The 26585-nt window shown below is 39.8% G+C and overlaps 1 protein-coding gene across 1 annotated transcript in view; it reads right to left on the reverse strand.

Annotated features, from left to right (window-relative positions):
* LOC135198389 (uncharacterized) overlaps positions 1-17938 on the reverse strand; it is a 56834-nt gene extending 38896 nt beyond the window's left edge. The window contains exon 1 of the mRNA XM_064225931.1: positions 17728-17938. The gene's annotated coding sequence lies outside the window, so the exon portion shown is untranslated. The remainder of the gene's footprint in view (positions 1-17727) is intronic.
* Between the last annotated feature and the right edge of the window lie 8647 nt (positions 17939-26585).

The raw sequence follows: 26585 nt of genomic DNA on the forward strand, positions 1-26585 counted from the left end.
TTCAATCTCCTTTGCCTCTTCGGGAGGAAGGAGAACATAGTAGTCCGGCTGACTCAGTGGAGGAAGAACAGCCGTCAGTTTCGTCGGTTTCCGACTACAAGGTGCTGGTACGACTTTTACGTTCTTGTTTGGTGAGAAGTTCCAGCCTGCAGCTCCTAAGTCTCCTCCCTCTCAGTTTCGTCTTCGAAGTCGGGCAAGGTTTCGGAAGTTGGTGGAGATGAAGACTTCCTTGTCCACTAAGAGAGCATTCAAGAAATTGCAGGACTGGATGGAACGTCGGAAGGATCAGGGCAAGTCGACTTTCGCCCTTCCTCCTTCAAGACTCAGTGGGAAAGGCGGCATTTGGTATGAGACCAAATCTGAAGTAGGAGTTAAGATCCCGTCTTCTTCCCACCAAGGGGACTTTGCTAGTCTGGTAGACGCCCAGAAGAGATCCCTTTATCGTCCGCTAAGATTTCATGGACACCAACGGAGATCGACCATCACATGAAAGGTCTGTTAAAGACTCTGGAAGTCTTTAACTTCCTAGACTGGTGACCTAGGAGTCCTGGATCTTCAATCTAGGAGTCCTGATTCTTTGAGTCTGGGGGAGCTGTCCAATGTGTTGTCATGCATGGACAAGGCCGTCAGGGATGGTTCGGAAGAGTTAGTGTCTCATTTCGGCACTGCTTTCCTCAAGAAGAGAGCGCTCTTATGCAATTTTACAGCGAGGTCTGTTTCTGCATCGCAGAAAGCAGAGCTTCTCTTTGCACCTCTTTTCGAGCCATCTCTTCCCCAGGCTATGGTAAGGGACCATGGCAGTGAGCCTACAAGAGAAGGCTACCCAGGATCTCTTGGCCCAGTCTTCTAGACGTCCCGCAGTCCCTATCAGTCGTCGTCTGGACGACCTCCTAGGAAGGTTAAACCCTTTCGTAGCGCTCCTCCCTCGAGAGCTGCTCCTCGAGGGAGAGGACTTGCAAGAGGAAGAGGTTCTTCAAACCTAAATCCTATAAGTGAGAAGAAAGTCCTTCAGATGCCTGTCGGAGCCAGGCTAAAGTTCTTTGCGGGTGCGTGGAGAGAGAGAGATACAGATGCGTGGTCCTCAAGATAGTGGAAACAGGGGTACAAGATCCCCTTTGTGGACCTCTCCTCTTTCAACGACTCCCAGAGATCTTTCCCCGTCGTATCAAGGGGAGACAAACAGCAGGTTCTTTAGATCTTTTGGAACAAATGATCATGAAAAGAGCGGTGGAGCAGGTCTTAGACCTGGGGTCACCAGGATACTACAACAGACTTTTCCTGGTACCAAAGCAGTCGTCGGGGTGGCGTCCAGTCTGGACGTAAGCAGACTGAATCTTTTCGTAGAAAAGAAAAAATTCAAGATGGAAACACCTCAGTCGGTTCTAGGAGCCTTAAGACCGGGCGACTGGATGGTGTCCTTGGACCTACAGGACGCATACTTTCACGTGCCTATCCACCCTCTTTCAAGAAAGTTTCTGAGGTTTATGCTAAGGGACAAAGTTTGGCAATTCCGAGCCCTTTGTTTCGGTTTAAGCACGGCTCCGATGGTATTTACCATGCTCATGAAAAACGTAGCGAGATGGTTACATTCTGCAGGAATAAGAGTGTCCCTGTATCTCGACGATTGGCTTATCAGAGCATCGTCAGAAGAAAGGTGTCTGAAGGACCTTCACTTCACGTTGGCCTTGGCGAAGTCCCTGGGACTTCTGGTCAACCTCGAAAAAACGTCGCATCTGACCCCAACACAGTCCATCGTGTACCTGGGGATTCAGATGGATTCAGTGGCTTTTCGAGCGTTTCCGTCCCAGGAACGACAGCTGCAAGGCTTAGAGAGAGTTTCGGCCTTCCTGGGGAAGGAAGCTTGCTCGGCGAGGGAAATGGATGGAGTCGCTGGGAACCATTTCATCGCTGGAAAAGTTTGTTTCCCTGGGAAGACTACACCTCAGACCTCTCCAGTTTTTCTTAGCAGACGAATGGAGAGTCAGAGAGGATCTGAATGCGACCCTTTTCATCACCAAATCGGTGAAGAACCATCTAAGATGGTGGTTAGATCCTCGGAAGTTTCGAGAGGGGTTGTCCCTAAAGCTTCTGAGCCCAGACCTAGTGTTGTTTTCCGACGCCTCGGTGTCGGGATGGTGGGGAGCAACACTGAGGGGAGGAAGTGTCAGGCACCTGGAGGGGGGACAGGTGTCCTGGCCACATCAATGTAAAGGAACTAGCGGCGGTTTTCTGGCGCTACATTCTTCCAACAAAAGGTTGCAGAGAAAAGTAGTCCAAGTCAACTCGGACAACACCACAGCCCTGGCGTACCTAAAGAAGCAGGGAGGTACACACTCCCGTCTCTCTTTTTTTTATTTTTTTAGCGAGGGAGATTCTGCTGTGGGCAGATGCGAGACGGATAAGGATCCTGACGAGATTTATCGCAGGAGTCCAGAACGTCAGAAGCAGACCTTCTCAGCCGACAAGATCAGATCCTGCCGACGGAATGGACGGTGGCACCAGGACGTCTGTCGAGAGCTCTGGAGACTGTGGGGTGTCCGTTAGTCGACCTATTTGCGACGTCGAGAACAAAGAGGTTGCCTCTTTATTGCTCCCCTGTGCTGGATCCGGGAGCAGTCGCGATAGACGCTCTGCTCTGGGACTGGACGAACCTAGACTTGTATGCCTTCCCGCCATTCAAGATCATGGGGAAGTAGTAAGGAAGTTCGCGGCATCGGAGGGACGAGGTTGACCCTGATCGCCCGATGTGGCCCGCGAAGGAATGGTTCATGGAGGTAATGTCATTCATCATAGACTTTCCGAGGACCTTGCCCTGGAGGAAAGATACTCCAGACAGCCCCACTTCGCAAGATATCACCGAAACCTCTCCGCTCTGGGTCTGACTGCGTTCAGACTATCGAAAAGCTGGCCAGAGCGAGAGGTTTTTCTAGAGCAGCTGCAAAGGCGATCGCCAATGCTAGGAGAAACGTCCTCGAGAGCTGTTTACCAGTCGAAGTGGGCTTCCTTCAGGGCATGGTTGTAGAAAGGAGGGAATTTCCTCTTCCACTACCTCTGTGAGCCAGATAGCCGATTTGCTGCTATTTTTAAGAAATGTACAGAAGCTGGCTGTCCCGACCATCAAGGGATATAGGAGTATGCTGTCGGCAGTCTTCCGACACAGAGGACTTGACCTGTCTGATAACAGGGATCTTCACGATCTCCTGAGATCATTTGAGGACATCCAAGATACCTCAGGTGAGGCCTCCTTCTTGGAACTTGGATTTAGTCCTTAGACTTTTAATGTCGAGTCCTTTCGAACCTCTACATGAAGCGTCTCTAGGAACTTGACTAAGAAGGCTCTTTTCCTAACTGCTCTGGCGACGGCGAAGAGAGTTAGCGAAATTCAGGCCATTTGTAAGAGAGTGGGCTTCAAAGGGGACAATGCTGTCTGCTCTTTGAGTCCCACTTTCTTAGCAAAGAATGAAAACCCGTCGAACCCTTGGCCAAGGAGCTTTGAAATCAAGGGTATGACAAGCCTTGTGGGCCAAGAACCTGAGAGAGTCCTGTGCCCTGTCAGGACTCTAAAGTTTTATGTCCACAAGACTAAAGAGGTACGAGGTCCCTCAGATAATCTCTGGTGTTCGGTTAAACGACCTGATATACCATTGTCCAAGAACGCTTTGGCGTTCTTCTGAGGGACGTCATTAAAGAGGCTCATTCGTCTTCCACACAGATCGATTTGAGCCTCTTGCGAGTGAAAGCTCACGAGGTCAGAGCTGTCGCAACCTCGCTTGCCTTCCAAAGGAACATGTCGATCAAGGACATCCTTGACGCCACTTTTGGAGGAGCAATTCAGTATTCGCCTCACACTACTTGAGAGATGTGAGAACGATATACGAGGACTGTTGTTCTCTTGGGCCATACGTTTCTGCAGACACAGTCTTGGGGCTGAAGGTAGCTCTCTCCCTATCCTTTAGGTTAGGTTTAGGTTAGGTATTAGGTTTTAGTGTGTTTTTTGGGTTGTGGTGAGGCTTTGGTGAAGACCTCCCATCTCTTAGCTTAGTGTTCAGGGGGTCTTGGATAGTTGGTCAGGTGGTGGTCAGTTGCTTCGTTGCCCTCATTTGTATGCTCTATGCTCTTTGTCACATTGAGGTCACGTCCCCGTTGACAGAGCATCCAGAGCGCACCAGCACTACAGGTCTCCACCTGGCTGGCAACTCTGATTAAGCACAAGCCAGGCTGAAGTGACAGTAATCACAGAGTCTACTTTGCTAACAGGTGAGGAACAAGGTGTATATCATCTACTTAATTTAAGTTTCCTACAAATCCTATTCTGTTCTCTTCCCACCATCCAAAGGTGGGATTCAGCTATATATATATCTGCCAAGTAAGTTTCATGAACAAAATGTTATTGTTATAATACAATTAAGTTTGTTCATACTTACCTGGCAGATATATATAATTAAGTGCCCACCCACCTCCCCTCAGGAGACAGTGGCACTGATAAAATATGAATAGAAAATGGGAATGGTTCCTGATATCCGCCTCCCAGCGGCGGGAATGGGTACTACCACCTGGCCGCCCACTGCGTGTGCCGCGAGTTTTGAAATTCTGTCGGACTTCGGAGAATACAGCTATATATGTAAGAATTACATTATATATAAACCAGTGACCTGGGGTCATGGGCATTAGGAGGGTTCTACGGACCAAAGCAGACTTAGATTACGCTATGCGTTGTCTGCAGTAGCCTGATCTAGCTCAAACAAAAAGTCTATCGCCAAGCGATAAGACATTAGAAAGTGGTGGCAGCGAATAAACGAAGAACATAATTAACAAGACCCATATCAGCCGACCGAAGGTCTACAAGAACTAACTTCCACCTTCAACATCAAACGAAACAGAGGAAACGGGATCTTCAATCAACGCAACAGTTTATGAAGACGCAACTATGTCCTTCATCGAGAGGAATACAAGCATTTAACACTGACGTTTGAGCAACTGTTATCACTTATCTTCGAGAATCTACACCGGACGAGGGCGGCATCGAACATCAACGGAAAGAAGAAAACAAACACAGGGAACATCACCCGTTCACGAGCAAGGACGCAGAGTGGACAGCTATACGCAGTAGTGCAAGGACGGAGGCTGTGACATCATCAATCTTGGACTCTACCGCGCATCGTGCACCGAGAGAAGGCCGTGACGTCATCACGACTTCCGACGCGAGACGTGGACAGGAACTGTGACGTCATCCCATGTCAACAATCCTTCGCAATATAATCTGGAGCTAAGTACCATTTTATCTATTCAGGTCTTTTCCTCAGTGAAGTGTTGTCATCAAGAGTTGATCGTCCAGTATTCTGGGGGTGAGTTGTTCGCCATATTAATCTTCCTTCATTACAGAACCTATCTTCAACTACGAGGTTCTCGCCCGCAGATTAATTTTTTTTTCTTTTCTCGTTGTCATTAACCATTTCTTGCAGGAATTCTCCGTATAATATTTTATCATATTTTCTGTATTTTTTGTATCTTTGGGGGATTTTCCTATTATTATAACACACTTATACAGTACATTGCTTATGCGTTTACGTAGTGGTCGAGTGTACTCTTATAGATATTTTGATAGGATTGCAAGGAATAGAAGTGATAAGAAAAAAGTGAAAGCCGAAATGGGCCAAAACCACTCCGGCTGGCAACCCCCACGTGGTGACTCTCGTTAGCGCGAGGTCAGCGATAGTCCCTTTTCAAGGTCGGGTCAATGGGTTCCTGCCTCAAAATGTTGAGGCATGGATCTCATCTGTAGACGCTCATTTAAATGCAAAAAGCATCACAGACCCAGCAGTACAATTACAGGAGGCCAAGAGCTTCGTAGACTTTGTTAAAGGCGACGCAAGTGCGTATCTAAGGGGGGTTTCTTTCCAAGAAGCGCTTACATGGGACGAGTTCAAAAATAGGTTACGTGCCGTGTATGGGGGTGAAGAGGCTTTAGATGTAGTATTGGCATTGAGAAATATCCTTAACCAAGCCTCCATGACTCAGCTCAATGTTGTCGAGCGGGCGGCGCTAATTGCCGACCGGCTAAATGAATATCAGGATAGTTTATGTAACTCCGGGTGGGTTGCGAGTGCTAACATCAAAGTGAAAGATTTTATCCGTTTGATCTACCTTACGTCTATCACTGTAATGTTGCCTGAAGCGACCCGACAGTACGGAATTAGATGTGTATAAACAAATCAAAAAACACATGTCTAAATGTACCGACCTAGATCCTTCGCTCATTCAAGTTTTTGCAAAAAATGAGAACAAGCCACAACAAGTAAATGTGGTACATAATAATAATCAAGTTGCAGGGATGGTTTGTTATAACTGTAAACGACCAGGTCACATGATTTCAGACTGTCGGACGCGTTTTTGTTCAATACACAATAGTTCAACTCATTCATATAACCGTTGCTACTCGAGGAATCAACAGCCAAACGCTACAAACACGCAACCAGTTGCTAGTGCAAATAAAAAGAAGGGTCCTCAGTACTATAAGAAGAAACAACCAAACGGAAATTCTGCACAACAGCAGAAAACAACAAATCGTGCTTCAGGTACCTCTGTTCCTGGCCGTCTAGCCAGAAACTCGCAAGGGCAAGCGGAAAAAATTTTCAGGGTGTGATAAACAAAACAAATACCACGTAGTTCACTCCAAGGGGGAGAGGGCGATGTTGGGTCATCAATATCAACATCTTTTGTATCAAATAATCAGTTTAATCATTTATCAGATCATTGTGAGACAATTGATTTTCCTATGAAACACACGGCCGAATCAAAAAATCTGTGCAGGTTCCCGTAGATTTGCAACAAATTCATGCAATTATTAGTCAAAACGAGTTGCGACCAACCTTACATGCAGTAAATTTGGACCATAAGTCATTCACTTTGTTCTTTGATTCTGGTAGTCCACGTAATATATGGATTTTAAGGACTCATCATTTACTCTTTTCAAATTTCCCTATAGAAAAGTCCGGAATAAGGCTCTCAGGCATTGGGAATAATGAGTTAAATGTTGTGGCGTAACTCATGTACAGTACAAGGTCGGTAAGCGCACGTTTGCTGATACATTTGTCGTTGTACAAAACATTAATATGTATCCCGCAGTAATATCGGATACCCGTCTATGGCACTCAAAATATTATCTTAGCACCTGCAAAACACGGCGTGTATATCAAAGGGAAATTCTATAGGTCTTCTAATACCCTAAAATCTGTTTTAGATAATAAAGAGACAGACAGAGTTGTCACTTACATTACGGAACCAATCACCTGTCTCATGAACCAAGAAATAATACAGGCACCCAACAGAACTCTCGCTCACCCGTAATATCAGCTTGCACGCAAACTCTCGAGCCTAACGTAACTTCAAATATATTAGTGCGTGGTAAAAAGAAACCTTGCCAGGATCTGAAACATTAATCCTTTCCGAAACTCTGAAAACACACGGATTATCCGTCACACAAGCCGTTTATACAGTCGGCTCACAACAGCAATGTAATATCGAAGTCTGTAATCATTTGAATACCACTTTAGTAATCCACAAAATCAACATATCTTGGATGCCGAAGTTTATAAACATCGCATTCTTACCGTAGCTGAGATAAATCACGCTCAATCAGTCGCGGATGAAACCCTTTTGCAATCTATAAAGAACAAAATCAATAAAGATATTCAAGAAGAAGAAATTCAGCAGAAATTTTTGAATCTGTTAACTAAATATCATGATGTTTTTTCCACTACGGATGGAACCTTAGGAAAAACGGATGTCATAGAGCATCAAATCAGGCTCAAGATAAAACAGAAAGTAATCTATGTACCTTCGTACAGACTTCCTATGAAATTTCAGAATGAGATAACAGAGGAAGTAGGTAAAATGTTAAAGGAAGGAGTCATTAGGAAATCAAACAGCCCTTATAATTTTCCGTTAATAGTAGTACCGAAAAAAGATCGAACTTGGCGGATATGCGTAGATTTTCGTCGTTTAAACGAAGAAACAATCCCTGACAGATTCCCAGTACCATGTACCGATGATATCCTATCTTTACTAGGCCAGAATAAATATTTCACAAGCCTAGACTTACTAAAAGGATTTCATCAGATTCCGATGGAACAAGAAAGTATCCCATACACTGCCTTCAGCACAGCCAGGGGACATTATGAATTTTTGCGTATGCCTTTTGGTTTACGTTGTGCTCCTATAACTTTTACTCGTATGATAAACGTCGTGTTTGGAGACTTGTTGGGAGATATCCTACATGCCTACATGGATGACTTAGTAATCTTTTCCAACACATTAGAAGAACATTTACGTAAATTGGAGTTAGTGTTACAAAGGTTAAGGCAGCATAATTTAAGGGTAAAGATAAGCAAGCGGTGAAATTTTTTAAAAACAGAACTAGTCTATCTAGGTTTCACGGTTTCTAGTGAAGGTCTTAAAGTCGTCCACGATAAGGTGTCGGCTATCCGTAACTTTCCGATACCTATTAACGTCAAGGGAATACAGCAATTTTTGGGGTGCAGCGGATATTATCGCCGCTTTATCCGAAATTACTCAATCATAGCCGCTCCCCTAACCGATCTTATAAAAAAGGGCGTAGATTTCGTATGGTCTGAAATTCATCAACAGGCGTTCGATAAATTGAAAGATGAACTGTGTAGTTCTCCTATCTTGAAATTTCATGACTTCAATAAGGAATTTTTCATAGCAACAGACGCCTCAGACTTAGGAGTAGGTGGGGTATTGCTTCAACAATATGATAGACAGTTTTCTCCCTATAGCTTTTTATTCACGTAAACTGAGACCTTCCGAAAGTAAATATGCAGTAATAGACAAGGAAGGGCTCGCTATTGTTAATTCACTCGTGCACTTTAAATTCATAATTTACGGTTATCCCGTCAAGGTTCTCACTGATCAATAAGCCCCTAACCGACTTCTTTAAAGGCTTTAGTCACAGCCCCAAGCGAACTCGGTGGCACATGATCCATTCAGGACTTTGGCGCGAGGATCGGGTATTTACCTGGGAAAGCAAATATCATTGCTGACGCATTATCACGCAACCCCTCTTCATCTTGTACCGAGCCATTAGCTGAATTAATAGATATCTCAACCTCCATGCCCGTTGTTAAAAACTATATCCGAACAGGAAGATCTGGGCTGGAGTGCTGAACTATTACAGACGGAACAAAGAAAAGATCCGCAAATAGAAAAAATCATCATTGCGTTAAACGGAAATCCGAAGGAAAAAGAATACCTAAAGTATAAGCAGCAGAATTATATCCTACAGGAAAATATCCTGTGTAGATCTGTGACGAGGAAAACCCGCAACACACCGCAGTTGAATAACAACCAGGTGGTGGTGCCTATCTCACTCATACCCACTGTCTTAAAGTGGTTGCATGAAAATCCACTGCACGGACATCCGGGTTATACCTTGATGTCACAGAAAGCCAAATCCTTATTTTATTGGCATACGATGCTTAGAGATATAAAAAGCACATAGCAAATTGTCGCACTTGTCAAGAATACAAAGGGCACACGAAGACACCTGTCAGCCTAGGGGCTTACCCCGTGCCAAATCAACCCTTTGAAAGAGTACATTTAGATTTATTAACAGGATTTTACGAGTCAGACAGAGGAAATAAGCCCCTACCTTCCTAGAATTATAGACGCTTTGACTCGATATTACAGGACTTATAGCGCTTTAAAACAAAAAAACCGCGGTTGACGTGCGCTAGTGGAAGTTTTACGAGTGCTACATTTGTAAACATGGAATTCCACACATCATTATCTCAGACTCGGGCGGGGAGTTCAATAATCATTTCCTTAACTCCTTGTGCGAATTCCTTAGTATAAAGAAAGTCAATACCATGATCTATCACCCAGAGTCTAATGGGCTAGTGGAAAGGGCAAATCGTAAGGTTTAAACATTTTAAGGGTCAACCTAGGGGGGGAGATCCCAACTGGGACATGCCATACCTGCGGTACTAAGCACACTTAATCACTCGTATCACGTGTCTATTAAAATGACACCGCACGAGGCACTGTACGGTATCCCGGCCCGAACGCCTTTCACATCTTAAAGCCTACAACTAATTTATCAAATCCTCTAAAGGATGTTATGGATGCAAGCATAAGTCGATATAATAATTCGTAAGAATTTAGAAGAAGCACAGATCCTAATGAAAAAAAATCATGATAAAATAGCTAAGCCAACTAGAACATATGCCGTGGGCGATCAGGTATACATACAAGTATACGTGCGTAAAGGTTTAAATTATAAACTGACACCTAAGTTTGAAGGCCCGTTTAACATTTTAGAAAATTTTAACGGCCAATAGAGTTAGGGTTCAAAATGTATCCAAACCCACTGATGTGAGAATAGTTCCCATTGGCACATATCAGAATCTAAAGAAAGGTAGATGGAGTGAGGGAAAAAATGGTTGTATTTATGAAACTTGTATAATAATTTATATATATATATCTATTAATCATATTGTATGTAAACCTATTCTTTTACGCGAGTTATTACATCTGTTTTACTCATTGCAGGTTTTCAAAAATGAATCTGTTATTGTTGGGAGTGATATTGTGTATTCAGACATCTTTGTTGTATGGAAAGAGTGCTAGGACTAAAGACATAGAAGTTTAATCATGGCTCGATTATCGAGAGAATCGATGATGTATTCATCGTGTCAAGTAATATTGTTATCGAGGTAGATATGCATGCTATTTTCTTACCTGAAGATGACGTCCTTAACTTAAAGAATGACCTGATGAGGTTTGGTATTTCCCCTTATTAAGGAAATGCATGAACGTAATTTTCATGCTAACTCAGAGATTTCACTAGCTCAAACAACAAGCGTCGCAGAAATGTTGTCTTATGACATACCAAAATAAAAACCGCCGAGGCAGAAGAACTCGCTCGTGACCTGCTGATGTGGTCTGTGCGGCACAATACTCTTGAACGCCGCAACCCGCTTATTCTAGCTGGACTAAACATCTTAGGATCAGTTGCGAATTTAGGCTTAGGAATCTCAAATCGCCTCAAGATAAATAATCAAAATAAAAGAATTGAGTTTTTGCAACACAAAACGGAACTGGCCTTATCAGAACTTCGCAGCCAGTTATCTTCGATCAATCAAATAATGAATATCGTTAATGAACATTCAAATAATATCGATCAGGTCATGGAAGTTCAACATTTGTTGGCTACTTTAGCTTACTATAGTTCGAAAATAGATCATATCCGTGTGAAAATATCACATTTTATTGAAAAGTCAAAAGATTACGTAGAAGGCAATTACGTTAGCAACAAAGGGTGTGTTATCTCCTCACCTCATGCCTATTAAAGATCTGACGTTAACTTTGGAAAACGGACGGGAGAAGCTAGGATATTCCTTTATTGGATGCCCATAAAGTAGAATTCTATTATAGCCTAATATCAGTCAGCGTAGAAAATTATAGAATTATGATCACGATTCCTTTTGATTCTTCCGATGCTTGGCAATCATACAAAATAGCACCGTTTTCCTACTTTTATGACGATAACTCAAATCCAGTAATATCCAATTTAACAGGGCATGTACTGATTTCTTCTGATAAGAAATCATTTACAGTCATTAAAGACTTAGATAAACTCACTCACTGTTCAGAAGCCATGAATAATAAAATTTGTACAGCTGACTCTTTTGAATTCTATCCTATATCAACGGATTCATGTGAGTTAGACATAGTGCTAAACGGCTCTCTCTCTCATACAAGCGAAGGTTGTCTGGGGAAACTTTATCCCTTTTACGGTAATACATTCAATTACAGGATGAATAATGGGTCCTGGATCCGTTATGATAAGGCCGGATTCGACGTCGTGTGTACCGGACACATCCACCGCCCATGCCCCTATCTTCGTAGCAGCCGATGGTTGTACGGGGACATCTACAAATTATACCGTCAGAGGGGTCAACACGATAATACGTGAGAAGGCGTATTTCGCGAACTACACGTGGGCTACAACAATCATCCCATCACTACCTATCCCATACAACGCGCGAGTAGCTCATCGTCTGACGCAACTGGCTGAGATGACCCACGCGTCATCGGACTTATGCAGGTGGAGAACATCGTCGCTACTACATTCTGCTAGCCGTGTTCAGCGTGACGGCCATATTGGTTATCGCCGTCAACATCTTTGCTTGGCGTAGGCTGAGGCGTAAACAGAAGGATCTCCAAGGGAACGTACTGGCCCGTCTGGATGACGTACACCCGTTTAAACTCAAGTCGTTTGCGTTTAGGGCCGCCTGAACCTGGCCACTTCAGTTCGTGCCTAGGGAATTGTCTGGAATTGTGTTGTGTGTGAAAAGCGGTCCGTATGCTGGCAACAATGTAGGACAAGAAAGACTCACGCCTTTGCATTTGAACAGTTAAAATATCTCCAGGGCACCTAATAAATCATTATAGCCCAATATTATACATTAATATATTCCTAAAGGTATTTTTCGGGCACCTAATAAAATATCAGCCCTATATATTGAATTTTCTGCAGAAATTACATTGTTATACTATTATACAATTATATTTATCTATTAAAGATGACAAGTATCTTTAACAATTATCCATGATCATGCTATAATCATTATTTAGTAACCATTATTCTTAATCAGGTTACCTGTTATCATATTAATCATGTATACATGTTTTGATTTTTACCATTTTATTATTTTTGGGTACTAATCATTATTATTACCAAACATGGATCTATATTTTCCAATGCAATTTATCTTTTTTTTTTTTTTTTATCGTTTTTTATGAAAATGTCAACAAGGGTATGTAAACAGAATCTTTTTATGCATTTAATCACTTAGTATGTTACGAGCACGCTCCTATAAACAATGTTTAAAGTAATTTTTTTTTGTTAGTTCAAGGCTTGAATAGGTAGCAGACCGAGCCTAATGTAAGAATTACATTATATATAACCAGTGACCTGGGGTCATGGCATTAGGAGGGTTCTACGTGACCAAAGCAGACCTTAGATTACGCTATGCGTTGTCTGCAGTAGCCTGATCTAGCTCAAAGCTTTGTCAACATTTTTATGTTATGATAACTTTGCACAACAACTTCCATGGGAAGAGGTTGACCTGTTAACCTACGCCGGAAACTTGTAACTTCCGAGCCGGCGAACTACGTATGTGTTTTTTATATGAATTGATGAGATAGCTAATGTTCCGCTATCGACGCGATGCTTTAGAATGGCAGTTCCACGCAAGAGTCAAACATATCGGTCGTCCGACCGAGCTGCATCTCCTAGTATGGAGTTACAGAATAAAGTTGTTAACTTGTTCAACTAGCCTGTTTGAATCATCTCCTCTAGACAAGAAAGAACCTCTCTACTAAGATATCCAAGGGAGATGGGGGGAACCAAACAATTACTTACGGATAACAGCCGTAAGGAAAAAACAAAAAGTCTATCGCCAAGCGATAAAGACATTAGATATATATATCTGCCAGGTAAGTATGAACAAACTTAATTGTATTATAACAATAACATTTTCCTCTGCTTTTACCTCCAAATTCTCCTTTGACTGGACTTATAGTCATTCAAGCACATGAACAAATGTTCTTCATGCAGGCGTTCAAGACAACAATTTGCAAGGTGAGAGAAGAATACTGGATACCAAGACTGAGACAGTGTGTCAAGAAGATGAAAACGAAGTGTCACCTATGTAACCGTCTGGAAGGACCTGCATTGCACAGGCCTCCTCCGCCACCTCTACCGGCTTGCAGAGTGAACAGTCTCCGGCCATTTGAGTGACCGGAGTAGATTTTGCTGGACAAATGCTTATCTGCAATCCAGCCACTAAAGAACTAGACAAGGTTTACATAGTCGTATTCACTGTACCTCACACGAGCTTGTTCACCTGGAAGTGGTAAAAGGACTTAACCAGCACTGCTTTTCTCAATTCCTTCAGGCGATTCACTGCACGAAGATCTTGCCCTCGTCGAATGATTTCTGACAACGCCACTAACTTCAAAACTGGTTCTTCCTTGATTCAGTCCTTGTATGATGACACTGACGTACAGTCCACACTGACTAGGGAAAATTGTAAAATGGACATTCATCACACCTAGGGCACCCCATCAAGGAGGCTTCTATGAGAGGATGGTTGGCAGTGTGAAATCAGCACTAAAGAAGCTATATTCAAGAAGAGGATTAATTCTGACGAACTGAATACCATTGTCACTGAGATAGAGCGTCGTATTAACAATAGACCTCTTACATATGTGGATGCTACATCTCCAGATACCGTCGATGCCCTTACCTTCTCACCTGTTTGTTATGGCTACCAGTTAAACTCGTTACCCACTACCACAGACCGGGACGGACCTACCGAATGACCCAGATTTTGAGCTTGACCACAAACAATGTAATGAGAGATTCAAGTTGTATCTCAGGTTAATACATGCATTCCAAGAACAGTGGGAGAAGGAATATTTGCAGTCCCTGAGAGATAGACACTATTTCAACGGGGATCCAACCCAACCGTTCCAAACCAAGATTAAAGTAGGAGATGTGGTGGGGTTAGTTCAATAATGACACCCCTCGTTGCATGTGGAAATTGGCAAGGGTCATTCAGCTGATGCCCAGCTCTGATGGACTGGTCAGAGTTGTGAAGCTACAGACCAGCAATGGAGAGACAACTAGGTCAGTTGACAAACTTTACCCGCTGGAGGTCTCTAAGCCAGAGGATATGTATACTGTAGAAGCTGCGGAGAAAAAATTAGGAGACAGTCAAAATTCTGAAGGCTATCAAGCAGAAGAGAGACCGAAGAAGAGCCGCCACCAACTCGAGGCGATTCTTACAGCAGTTGATTAATGATGAAGCTGTTTAACCTAACACAAAACTGTGTGTTTTGTGTTATCTCCCCCGGGATGATGTTGTAAATTTATTTTGCATATACATACTACCTTTAACGAAGTCACTGCTAAGAGCTACAAAGTAACTATACCCCATTTTCTTTAGTATAAGCTCTGCAGAAAAATTAATATTATATTTTGAATACTTGAATTAACTTTACTTAGCATTTAAAATATTTGATAGATAGATTTAATAAATAGATTTAACTGTCCCTTCAAATTATTTAAGAAATTATTTAATTGATTTGGGGAGTGATAAGAACCATTGACCTGACATAGGCCTTTTCGAGGGGTAGGCTTAGGCCGGGCGCGGGTTTTTGGGCCCTTATTCAAACAGACGGCGAGCAAAGAAGGGCGACAACTAGTTACGTCGACTTCGCCCTTTAAGTTTAATTTACGTTGTGTAGGGTTTTAGAAATTAATAACTCTTTAAATAATTGGTTTGTATGATCTCCTTTCCTGTTTGTACCTATCCCTAAAACCACATCCTATCCAAATATCCTTATCTGCAACCAAAACTTTTAACAACCATCGTCACTGATCGGTCGACGGAAAATTCGGTAAGTGGAATAACATTTCTTATCAACGTACCAATTTATTTCCACGAATGCGATTAGAGGTCGCTGGGTTTGCTGTTTAAATATATAGGATTTGTTTTTAGCTTACGCATGAATTAAGAGGTGTGTGTCCAAACTGGGTTAACTTGAAGGTAGGTCAAAATACTAATTTTCCACAAAGACTAGACCGCCATTATTGGACGGCTGATTTGAGCCAACGGGACTTTTCGTTAGGAAGCGGTTTTCGTTTCCTCTTTTAACGTTTAACTTACGTATTAAACTTAACTTACTTATTCAAGACATTATATGCTGTTTTTCTTTACCTTGACTAAATTTTAAGCCTTTTACATAGTTAGGCTATTGTAATATTGGAGTTTGTGAGAATTAATTAGGCATAGACTCAGATTGAATAATTTTACAAAGGCTTATATAATTATATGGGCGTAGTAATAAATTTAGTCGAAATTAGGTCTGTCTGTTTACTTAGCATTACTATTCGGGATTAGTTTACTTTAATTTTACTTTAATTGAATTCTGGGACCAAACTGAACTACCCTGGGAATTTTATGGCCTTGGTTTGATTTATTCATAGTCCTATTTAGATTATTTGCATTTACCTGAATTACTTTTACCGGAATTTAACTAGTCTACTTAAGCTTACCAAGCAATTATTAATCCTTTGGATTTTCTGGCACAAGTCTGAAAACACGTCAGGCGCACGGAAGAATTGTGTGCTTAACAGCCCGTTTTATACCATTTACTAAATTACTACTAGAGAACACTCAGTGGAAGGAATTACCCTTGTAATTTTGTAGAGTATATTCCTTCGATCTTCCCACTGAGCGAAACAAATTTCCCACAATCTTAACGTAAGTTTGCCGCTGTTAGTATTGTGTTACAATGTTGCCTGCTTTGCAGATTCGTGTAGACCATCACCGTTGTGTGCCTTCTTCTGTAGTTCAACAGTGCCACTCAACTGTTTCTGCCAATGCCAAATTCTTGGGATAGTATTCCTGAGATTCCAGTGGGAGTATACCTTGCTTACAGTGCTCCCTATGTGATCACTAGTTTTAGTGGGTTTTGCTTACAACCCAGTGGTACATTTGCTTTGATATTGTACATAATAGTTTAAATGAGTGTTCCAGTGCCACAGAGACAGTCAGTGCTCCGGCAATTTTAATCTTCTGATTACCTGATAGAATTATATTTGTATGTGGACACATTATGTTTACCTCCAATCCTCTGAAAGTAATTTTAGCAGTTCTATTAATGTTTCATTCTACTTTCTGATCATAGTTGCCGGCCAATCCTAGTCAGTTTTGACGTTTCCAACAGGCATTTTTGAGTAGAGTTAGTCTCTTTAATTTTTCCCCAAAATTAAAATCAATACCCAGGCGCTGCACTGTGACTATATAGTTTATATATATATAAATATATATATATATATATAATATATATATATATATATATGAATTTTCATCACATCACCGTGATTCATATACATGCTTCAAGCTACAAATGTCCTTAAATATTCAATTCGCTCTACCTCGGAATTTATATATTTTCATATATGTTAACTGAAGAGGAATCTTTTAGTTGATAATAATTTCGTCCTCTCGTGGGTTCGAACCAGCGCCCAGCGGACAGACGAGAAATCAGTGATTTATCGACTTGGCTAACAAGTGAGGTAGAGCGAATTGGATATTAAAAGACATTTGTAGCTTGATGCATATATATGTGTGTGTGTGTGTGAGTATCTAAGCATGTATGCTGAATGTTAGAATATCTAGTAATAGACTGATCCATATGAAAGTCGTGTTTATAGGCGATTGTTATCATTTCTTGTGCCAACGTAATGTTTACGGTGAAGGATGATTAAATTCATAGAATAATCTTTTTGCTAATGATGACCATCTGTTCTCTTGTACTCTAAAAGTGGCTTAATTTCAAAAGTTCCTTACACAGTACAAAATCCGTATTTTCTGGGCTTTGAGTATTAAGTTCTCTATGTCATTTCATGAGTTGTCCTTCAAGTATTTTATAATACACTTCTGATTAGTCCCTTGAGGAGGGCTCAAAGGATCCTAATCATACCACTATCATTACTTCTGTTTCAACAGATCCCAGTGACGAAATATGATGTATGAGAGCATCACTGAAGTTCGCTAACTGAAGATTCAGTTAAATACAGGGGATTTTATGTACCTCGTCTTTTAAGAATAAAATGCATAACCCACCTACCTTAAACTTAGTGCAGACAACAACTGTTCAGTGCACTTGACAAAAGTAGAGAACACAAACACGAAGCGACTGTTTATCAAATATCTTTTGTTTCAAGAAGCACCTGTTGTCCTGTATTATTTTTGAACATGAAATTAGCGGTCACTGCTTCTACAAAATGACAAAAGCCAGAGAGCTCTCCTCCGGATAACGTAGTGCGCGGACCTCTATACGGAAATGATGGCGGCTCTACCCGGGAAATGTGTGATCACAATGCTCTCACCACTACACAGGTGCGCGGAAGTCTTTGAAGATAACATATGGATGAATTTAACATGATACACGTACACACTCATACCCACTCCCACACACACACATACACATGCATATATATAAATATAGATACATGTACGTGTATTAATATATATATATATATATATATATATATATATATTATTATATATATATATAAGACTTACTTCTTTCACGGGAATAACATGTATAAAACATAAACAGAGTAGTATTTGGCAAAGATAAAATTACTACAATAAGACATTTTCCAGCAAACTGAATACTATGGAACATAGCACTGCTAAGAAGAGTTGGGTTTACAAACAACTATTTAGTCTTAGTGGGATAGATAAGAATTTCAATGTAGGCAACTTGCGGTCATTACATTTGACTAGAATCATCAGGTAAGGAACAGGTCAGACAGAGGTCGCTCATTAGCCCTGGTTACTGACATTATTTTCTCGTTTAAATCTACTTTCGAACATTTCGCGCAGAATGGGGCCCAAGAGCGCATAAAATTGGATTTGATTTAATGCCATTTTTCTTTGTTGGTTGTGTTAAGGCAAATTCATGGATATTTCTGGCACAATATTATTCATTTAGCTTCATACTACTATGGGCTCTCCATTCCTATGTTTTTCCTTAAGTGCACAAAAGACCACTACTGATTTAGATGGTTTTAAGCTAATATTTGTGTTGTGTTACTTCTATTTTGTTTGGCACAAATAAAATAAATCACTGTACAAACATGGGATTTTATGAATCAGAACGCAAGGACTTAACGTTATCCAACTCATATTTTGAATGGTTGATATAATAATGCTCCGATAACATTTTATGATAGTGACAGAACGGTAGACTTCCATAAAAATATTTATTTGCTTGATTTCATCTACTTAGACTCAATAAAATCATTACTGAAAAAGCTCAGCGTAAATGTAATCTTGTTCATATAAATGTAAAAAAACATGCTCAGAAGTAGAGGTGGGATTCACATACAGGGTGTCCATAAAGTCCCAGTACCATTCTGGGCAATAAATACTTGTAATGGTACTTGGTCTTTATGGACACCCTGTATTTCATCTGTCGGTACTATCACAAAAAAACAGGTCAAATTTGCTCCACTTGGGTTCCAACGTAGATTTTGGATTCTACCCAATGAAATGATCAATTATAATGATTTCCCAAATAAAATGTCTGAATAATGGTTATGCATCATTATAATGAGATTAAGGAGCAGTATACACGTTTGAATGTTGTCCTTTTTTCTATCATCATCACCATTATTATAAATATATTACTGTTTATAGATTTTATGATTATGTGTATTCTTTGGAAGGTAAAAATAAAAAATACTTTCCTATGGAGTTTGCTGTATTGGCATTAAGTGTTGCTAGAATATAAAAGGAAAAATAATAAACCACTTGTTAAAATACACGATATGCACTAAGTTACTAACGACGCGTAATCAGGCTGGCTAGTATCTCGAGTGAGATTACTGACCATGAGTGACCAGTAGATGGTAGTCATTCGCCAAATAAGAAAAAAGTCGTTATATATTGTAATTTTACTATATAATATTATATAATATATATATATATATATATATCGTATAGTATATATTATATATATATAATTATATTATATATATATTATATTCTATATATATTAAATTTTTTGATTACGATGCATGTATATGTAGGTATATATAAAAGGGACAAGATTTCCAATACAGCAGCTAGCGTAATTTTCTTGAGGAATTGCATTCTTTATCTGGGAAGATATTTAATTCAGTCATTTTATGGAAAAGGTAAATATTTCAGTAACGCAGTAACTGAATACATATATATATGGATATGTCATTGCTCTATTTTTTCCTAATTAAACAATACCATATGAAAATGGAGATACTGCTACATTTCTTGTGAATAAGTTTAAAAATAAAAGTGAACATGACAGTTATGAATTAGCATAATATGATTGTCATATTTTCTTATACATTCTCCATCACCAAGATCAGTGTGACCTGAAACATGGAAGAAGTATAAACATGAAGAATATATAAATATGTCGGTAAAATTTAATTACAAGACATACACTATACAAGCCCCTTTCCACACGAGGTTCAAAGACACGACGGAGGCTCGGGTTTTCCCGTAATGCTCTCGCTTTTAAACAGTGTTACCAGATCAAACACTCCCAGGCAGGCAGTAGGCAAAGGCAGGCGAACCTACGACTTGGAGCACACTCGTAATCGCCATCCATCCACAAAATTGGTAACAGTGTCTGCCCGCCGCGCATTTGTCTCCTCTGTGGAAGGGGCTTAATACCTATTTATGTGATTGTTGTGTTTCCCTATACCTAAACATAATCTTACTTCCTTCTCAGGCAGGAAACTAGTCTGATGTCCCGATTGCCAGTGGTATGCTTAATGAAATTCTTAAACATACTCTGGTATGTTTAAGAATTTTAGCGTGACTTGACAATGATGGTACTCCTTTTGGAGGAGGAGGAGGAAAACCACAGAATAAAAAAAACAAAGAAAAAAACGGCGTTATTGGGTAAATAAATCACTGAAGAAAATGAAAGGTGAAGGAGAATGTTTATTCTCTATAAATGGATGACGAAGAAAAAAAATCAAGAGTATTTAAGAATGTCGAGAAACCCATATCAATTATCGCTCATCTCGAGCTCCAAGAGAAGTAGAGAATGCATTTGGTACAAAAAATGAGATTATTTCGTCGGAAGATGAAGGCCATGCCAAAAATGTCGATAGAATTGTCCTTGCATCGAGTGCTTTGCAACTTCACCAAAGATTCAGGTGTTATATCTACACAAGAGCTGGAAACACCTGACGGAGTCATTATATTTTTTCAGCTACTCAGGCAAGATGGTAATGCTCCAACTCAGCTTCTGAATTACAAGATGATTTCAGGAAGCTCTTTTAAAAAGCTCTCTCAAGGAGCCCTGCCATGGTGTATTTATATTTAAATAAGATGAGTGCAGTCACTTTGTTGCACACTTCGACTTTGATTATCAACTTGCCTTTAGTTTTGGTTAATGTTATAAGATTTGAATCAATATAAACTATCAAGTTTTGGTTTAGCCTACACCTTATATTGTGTATCCATTGTATATTGCAATATTCAAGCCTCCTACACTTGTACTGAACTACAAAACATTACATATATAGATAAATAAATAGATAAATATATATTCTGTGTTTGTATATACCGTATAAATTAATATACTTACAGATAAGCTGACTGCTGGTACAGTGAGTATGCGTGCAGTTGCCACGTTCACGCTATCCAGCAGTGAAAGTATCGATACCTGAACGGAACGTGACCCTATTTGCAAAATATTGTCTTCGAGAAACATCACTGGCATTTGAGAGTGAAGGTCCGTGCTGATCCGGTATAGTGTGAATGCTACGATGTGAATCCCATTGAAGAATATTTTGCCGGTCCGTTAAGGTACGTACGGTTCGTGCAGGTATAGTGTGACGAGACGGTAATGCCTTAAATGTCGGAATAAATCGGCATAAATACTCGGATGGAACTGGTCAAGAGAATGATGGTCTTTTTGTGCACCTGTGAAAATATCAGATGTACTGATCCGATGGTAGTATAATTCATAGATATAAAAATGTTGTTTAGAAATATCCATGAATCTGTATTCCCTCATCTAAAAGATTTAAATTATATTAATTTAATCCTCGGTCTTTACCATCTTGACCTCATTCTGCACAAGGGGTTCATTTTAGATAGCTGTTTCTTACAGAAGATTTAATCTAAATGTAAAGACTTTTGCATCCTATCAAACAGTTATATAGCCCATTAATTTTAGTTGTTTATAAAACCGATTCTTCTTTATCACGTTTCTTTACACTGAATGTAGTTTTAGAAATGCCTTACAATAAAGAAAAAAGAACTCGCACACCGTTGTTCACATACACATATGGGTGTGTGTGTGTGCATATGGTTATTATCACTACAACAGGTGATTGATATCTCTCATAATCGCTAGGAAAGTTAAACTGATAAACATACAGACCGCTGGAAACCAAAAATCCACACCTGACAGGTGTCGGTAGGCGAAGCCGCAGACTCGTTTGTGTTTGAGGTCAGGTACTCAGTTTACGAATCTATTTATCCTTTTTTCCGAACAGATTTTGCAGCACCAGGTGGTATGAAAATAACATAGGTACAGAGGCACAGGTTTCCGCCTGCCAAGTAACTAAGCCTATCAGTGTTTCAGTTTTACACTGCACAGTACCACTGGTATTTCCCTTGACGCTTTTCTTGAATTTCTCAGGTTTAACAGCCAATAACGTTACTTGGCAGTCCTTTTAGTCATCATTTTTCTGACTTATTTCTTTAATTGCTGTTGATATAAATACGAGCGCATTCGTTGTCATCAGCTCCTCGGCATGAAACCAATAAATCAGCTGTGTCGGTAGATGTCCGTTACATTCCCTTTCATCTCTCATATTATGTGAATCAGGTGTTTTCCCATATTTAAAGATCAATACATTATTTCAGTTTATGATAGCAGTAACGTTTGGTCTTTCAATGTTATTTATTATGATATTCAACAAAGCTTATGTCATTACGATTCACTAATTAGCATAGGAGCCTTTCCATTATCACCATAGTGACCTTATACGTTGATTTTATACACGCCCAAATAAACATTTACATGTACAATACTTTATATATGATTATGTGTTTGTTTCACATTAACGCTGAGAATTTGCCATACAATGGTTAGCACAATGAGAAATAAAAAAAACTAGGCAGTCTTTACAGAACACTTCCACAACTTTAGCTGTTGAAGCACCCACACACCTCACCGTCACTCTACCCACTCCGTGCCACTAATATATCCTGAATGCAAAGGTCCTTCCTTTCCAATACTTCTAGGAACCCGCCCCCCCCAACCCTCGACCCTTCTCTCTCTCTCTCTCTCCTCCATCGGTACCTTATTCTTGCTCTATTCCTTCTCAAATTTTTCCTGTGGCAAATGCTTTCAGAATCTTTTACTGATTCCTAGTTTCTTTACACCATACACAATCGGTAGTGCATATCTGACTCAAGGATATAGATAAATAACTTACATATACATATGCACTCAAGCAATATATATATATATATATATATATATATATTATATATATATATATATATATATATATATATATATAATATTATATATATATATTACCCAGAATCCAATCTTGGGTAATCTTAAAAGGGTTTGGCAACGATGAACCGTGCAGCAGGCACTGGAATAACATCCATTTACGTCTCTCTCTCCAACACCAACATCCGCCCCCTCTCTTTCTCTACATCATCTCTCTCTACATTACCTAAGGCCATTAAATCAGACTCGTGAACTACAAAAATACATTTATTTAAGAGCAAAGTATTAGCTAAATAAATCAGGTTCTTAACAAAATGATTAAATGAAAGATTGAACTCAGATAGCCCACTACATATTTCTCCTACAATAACCCACATTATTTTAGTCATAAAACTGGGCATAGTCACAGTACAGTCTACATAGTAACACCACGGAACATCAGTTAAGTTCCCATATCAATTCCCCTTTGTCTCAGAATCGCCCATTCAACACAGATTATACACACTTCAATAAAAATACTATTGCAGAGGCCATCTTGGCCCTTCACTGACTCTGTAGCGATCTCCCACCTTGGTTACCTTACTTTCTCATTATGTAGGGACAAAGCTCGCACAAACGCATGAACTCACATACATTGTTCACACCCAAGAAACTGCCCCAAACCAGTTTCAGAAGGCACCTCTGCAACCGCCCGGGCATAGAAACAGGACGTGGCACTGATCTGCTTAGTCAGCAACTTCGACATCACGCCACCCAAAAAGATACGCTAGCACTTCCAAGGCTTGTCACCTCGGGCCACTGTTTCCAAGGAGAAGCTAAACTGATGACCCCTACATTCTAGGAATGTCACAGCACATCACTTTACAATGGTGTCTTAAATATATTGTCTTAATCATATTCCCTGTTGCATATATATAGACAGATCATGCAAAGTCTGCCAGGGGAAAAATATTTTGTTTGTGCTCTGGGTTCAAAGTTGCATGCTGCCAAAAGTCTCTGCAGAAAGAGGGCTGAAAACTGCTAAATGTTTAAAAGCACAATAATCTTACTGGTTTCATTCAGTTTCCTTAGCATGCGCAATCTTGATACAAATGCAAATAAAAAATTTATGGGAGCCGATATAATAACAATTTCTCTTCCCATTTCAACGCCAATATAACCTAGGTGCTTGGATGCCAGTTTTAAAAGACATCTTTTCTCATTTGTACTGACCGTGAAAATAGAATCAGTTTCACAGTACCGTTTCATTATTCTGATACTCCTTTTTTGTCTTTTTTGCACAAACTCTCTTTGCGAAATAATGACATTTGCAATATTTCAAAACTAAGATTCTGTGCAGCCGATTATCTTAGTACCTTCAAATCACTCTGAAATTGAGCTTTGTTAATTGGAGAAGCAGTTACCTGGGAGATTTTTTTGAGACTCGTCCTCATTTTGGCTCTCTACTTGGCTCCTACCTTCGACTTCGTTATTGGTTCAGTGTTGTTTCTTGTCATTTTTCAACGTCAGTTACCTTTTTATTCGCCTGAGTTTCACATACTCAATAGTTCTTATTTGAGATATTTCTATCATTGCTTTATTTTCTTATTCCTGCGTCGAGTTCACTCAATTTAGCATTTGCAAAAGAGAAAGACATAGAGCAATAAACAGAAGACTATTAAACAAAAAAAATATCTTTTCCTAAAATTAACAATGTTATAACTTCACGAAACAGATAAATGCCTGGCAAAGGAAAAAAAGAAGGCTTGATCCAATCTACAGCTTACTCAAGATGCAAGTGAGATTTTCCCCTCACACATAAGTTGTAACATTATATTCCTAACTTAAATTAAAATGTGGTAAAATCTACGATCAAATAGTGCCTTGTTTCACCAAAGAAAATTAAAATAAATATGCTATATTTCATTAGAAATCATTTTCTTGTCCTGTTTAACATGCACATTATATATTTTTTACATTTTCATTCTAATAAATAAATCATAAACATCTTAATATAAATTCCTGTATCTTTAATTCAACACGAAACACCTTTTCCAGACCTTTATAGGGTCTTCCTTAGACCTTTCCTATCCCCGTAACATGAACAAAAACAACAACAACAAAGTAGTTAGTAGGCCTACTCCCCGAGTAAGCGAAATAGAAACTTAACAGGAATGAACTGAATGAGAAAAGCTTTTGAGGCATGCATGAAAAATGGAATTCAGGTTTCATCCACGACTCAAAGATTACGGACAACAGCAACTCAAATTTCAATAACAAACAGAAATCATAATGAAATGTAGAAATGAAAAATAATGAACAGACTACCGAAGCAGTCACTTAAATAAAAAAGATTTAACTGCAGATAACAGAACTTGAGACTTCTCAAGTAATTTGTAAGTGTGTTTCAAAACTTTATTTTCATAAGGTCCTTCATTTAATTAATTACCAATGCAGTTATTCTCTGAGAAAATAAAAATTGCTCATTCAGTCTTCGTCTCTCTTTCAAAGGAGATTCTCTTATGCAAGGAAATATATTTTATTCTGATATCGCAATCATGCACAGGGATTAGTATCCAATTCACAGTCACTTTAGTGCCTTGATCATGAATTTATACTGTTTTCGATCGCTTGCTAGTTGTTCGCCGCGTCAGACCGATTAATATTTCACAAATTTTAAACGCATCAAACATTACTATAGATTTCGAATGGCTCCTGCTGAGGGAATACAGTTACGATGCTCATATGCGAAGCTAACAAATTTCCCCGATGTGCATAAAGTTCTCTAGTAAAGTAGAGGTACGAAGACCCTAATTTTATCTAATGCAGCTTTTCAAACAAGGTTACAAACAGACCACTTTGCAATTAGGAAAAATGCTTAATTTGCAGTCACACACTTCAAAAAGAGCCAAAGTTGCTGCAGGAAAGTTCAATAAAAACAAATTTGCAGCAACTGACTTAGGGAAGCTACGTGACAGACCTTTCCAAGGGAATTTTATGATCCTAACCTCCAGAGTCAGAGCTCAGTCCCGGATGAACTACTACTTTACAGTTAAGGATGATGGAACTTGACAATCATTCAAATCACTTAAAAGAACTCATACTCCTAACTTCCTTAAACTCTGATCAGATTTTTTGGCATCTTCAAAAACAGAAGTAACACGATGAAGGAATATGTGGACGTCCATCAGGTAATGCAGAGGCTTTCTACAAGGATGTTAAGATTTCGCTTGTGCCTGCGATTCCACGCATCAAAAAACCTTGCTCGAGTACCACAGTAGGACGTAAATCGTCTGTGCCTGTCTTAATTAATCGCAGAACGACAGGATCACGGTTTGAACTTTGGGATCGTTATTTAGGCTAAAGGCCAAGCACTGGGACCTATGAAGTTATTCAGCGCTGAAATAGAAACTGACAGTGAAAGGGTTGAAAGGTGTAACAGGATGAAAACCTCGCAGTTGCAC

This window comes from Macrobrachium nipponense, chromosome 22 (assembly GCF_015104395.2).
Source record: "Macrobrachium nipponense isolate FS-2020 chromosome 22, ASM1510439v2, whole genome shotgun sequence".
Classification (NCBI taxonomy): Eukaryota; Metazoa; Arthropoda; class Malacostraca; order Decapoda; family Palaemonidae; genus Macrobrachium; species Macrobrachium nipponense.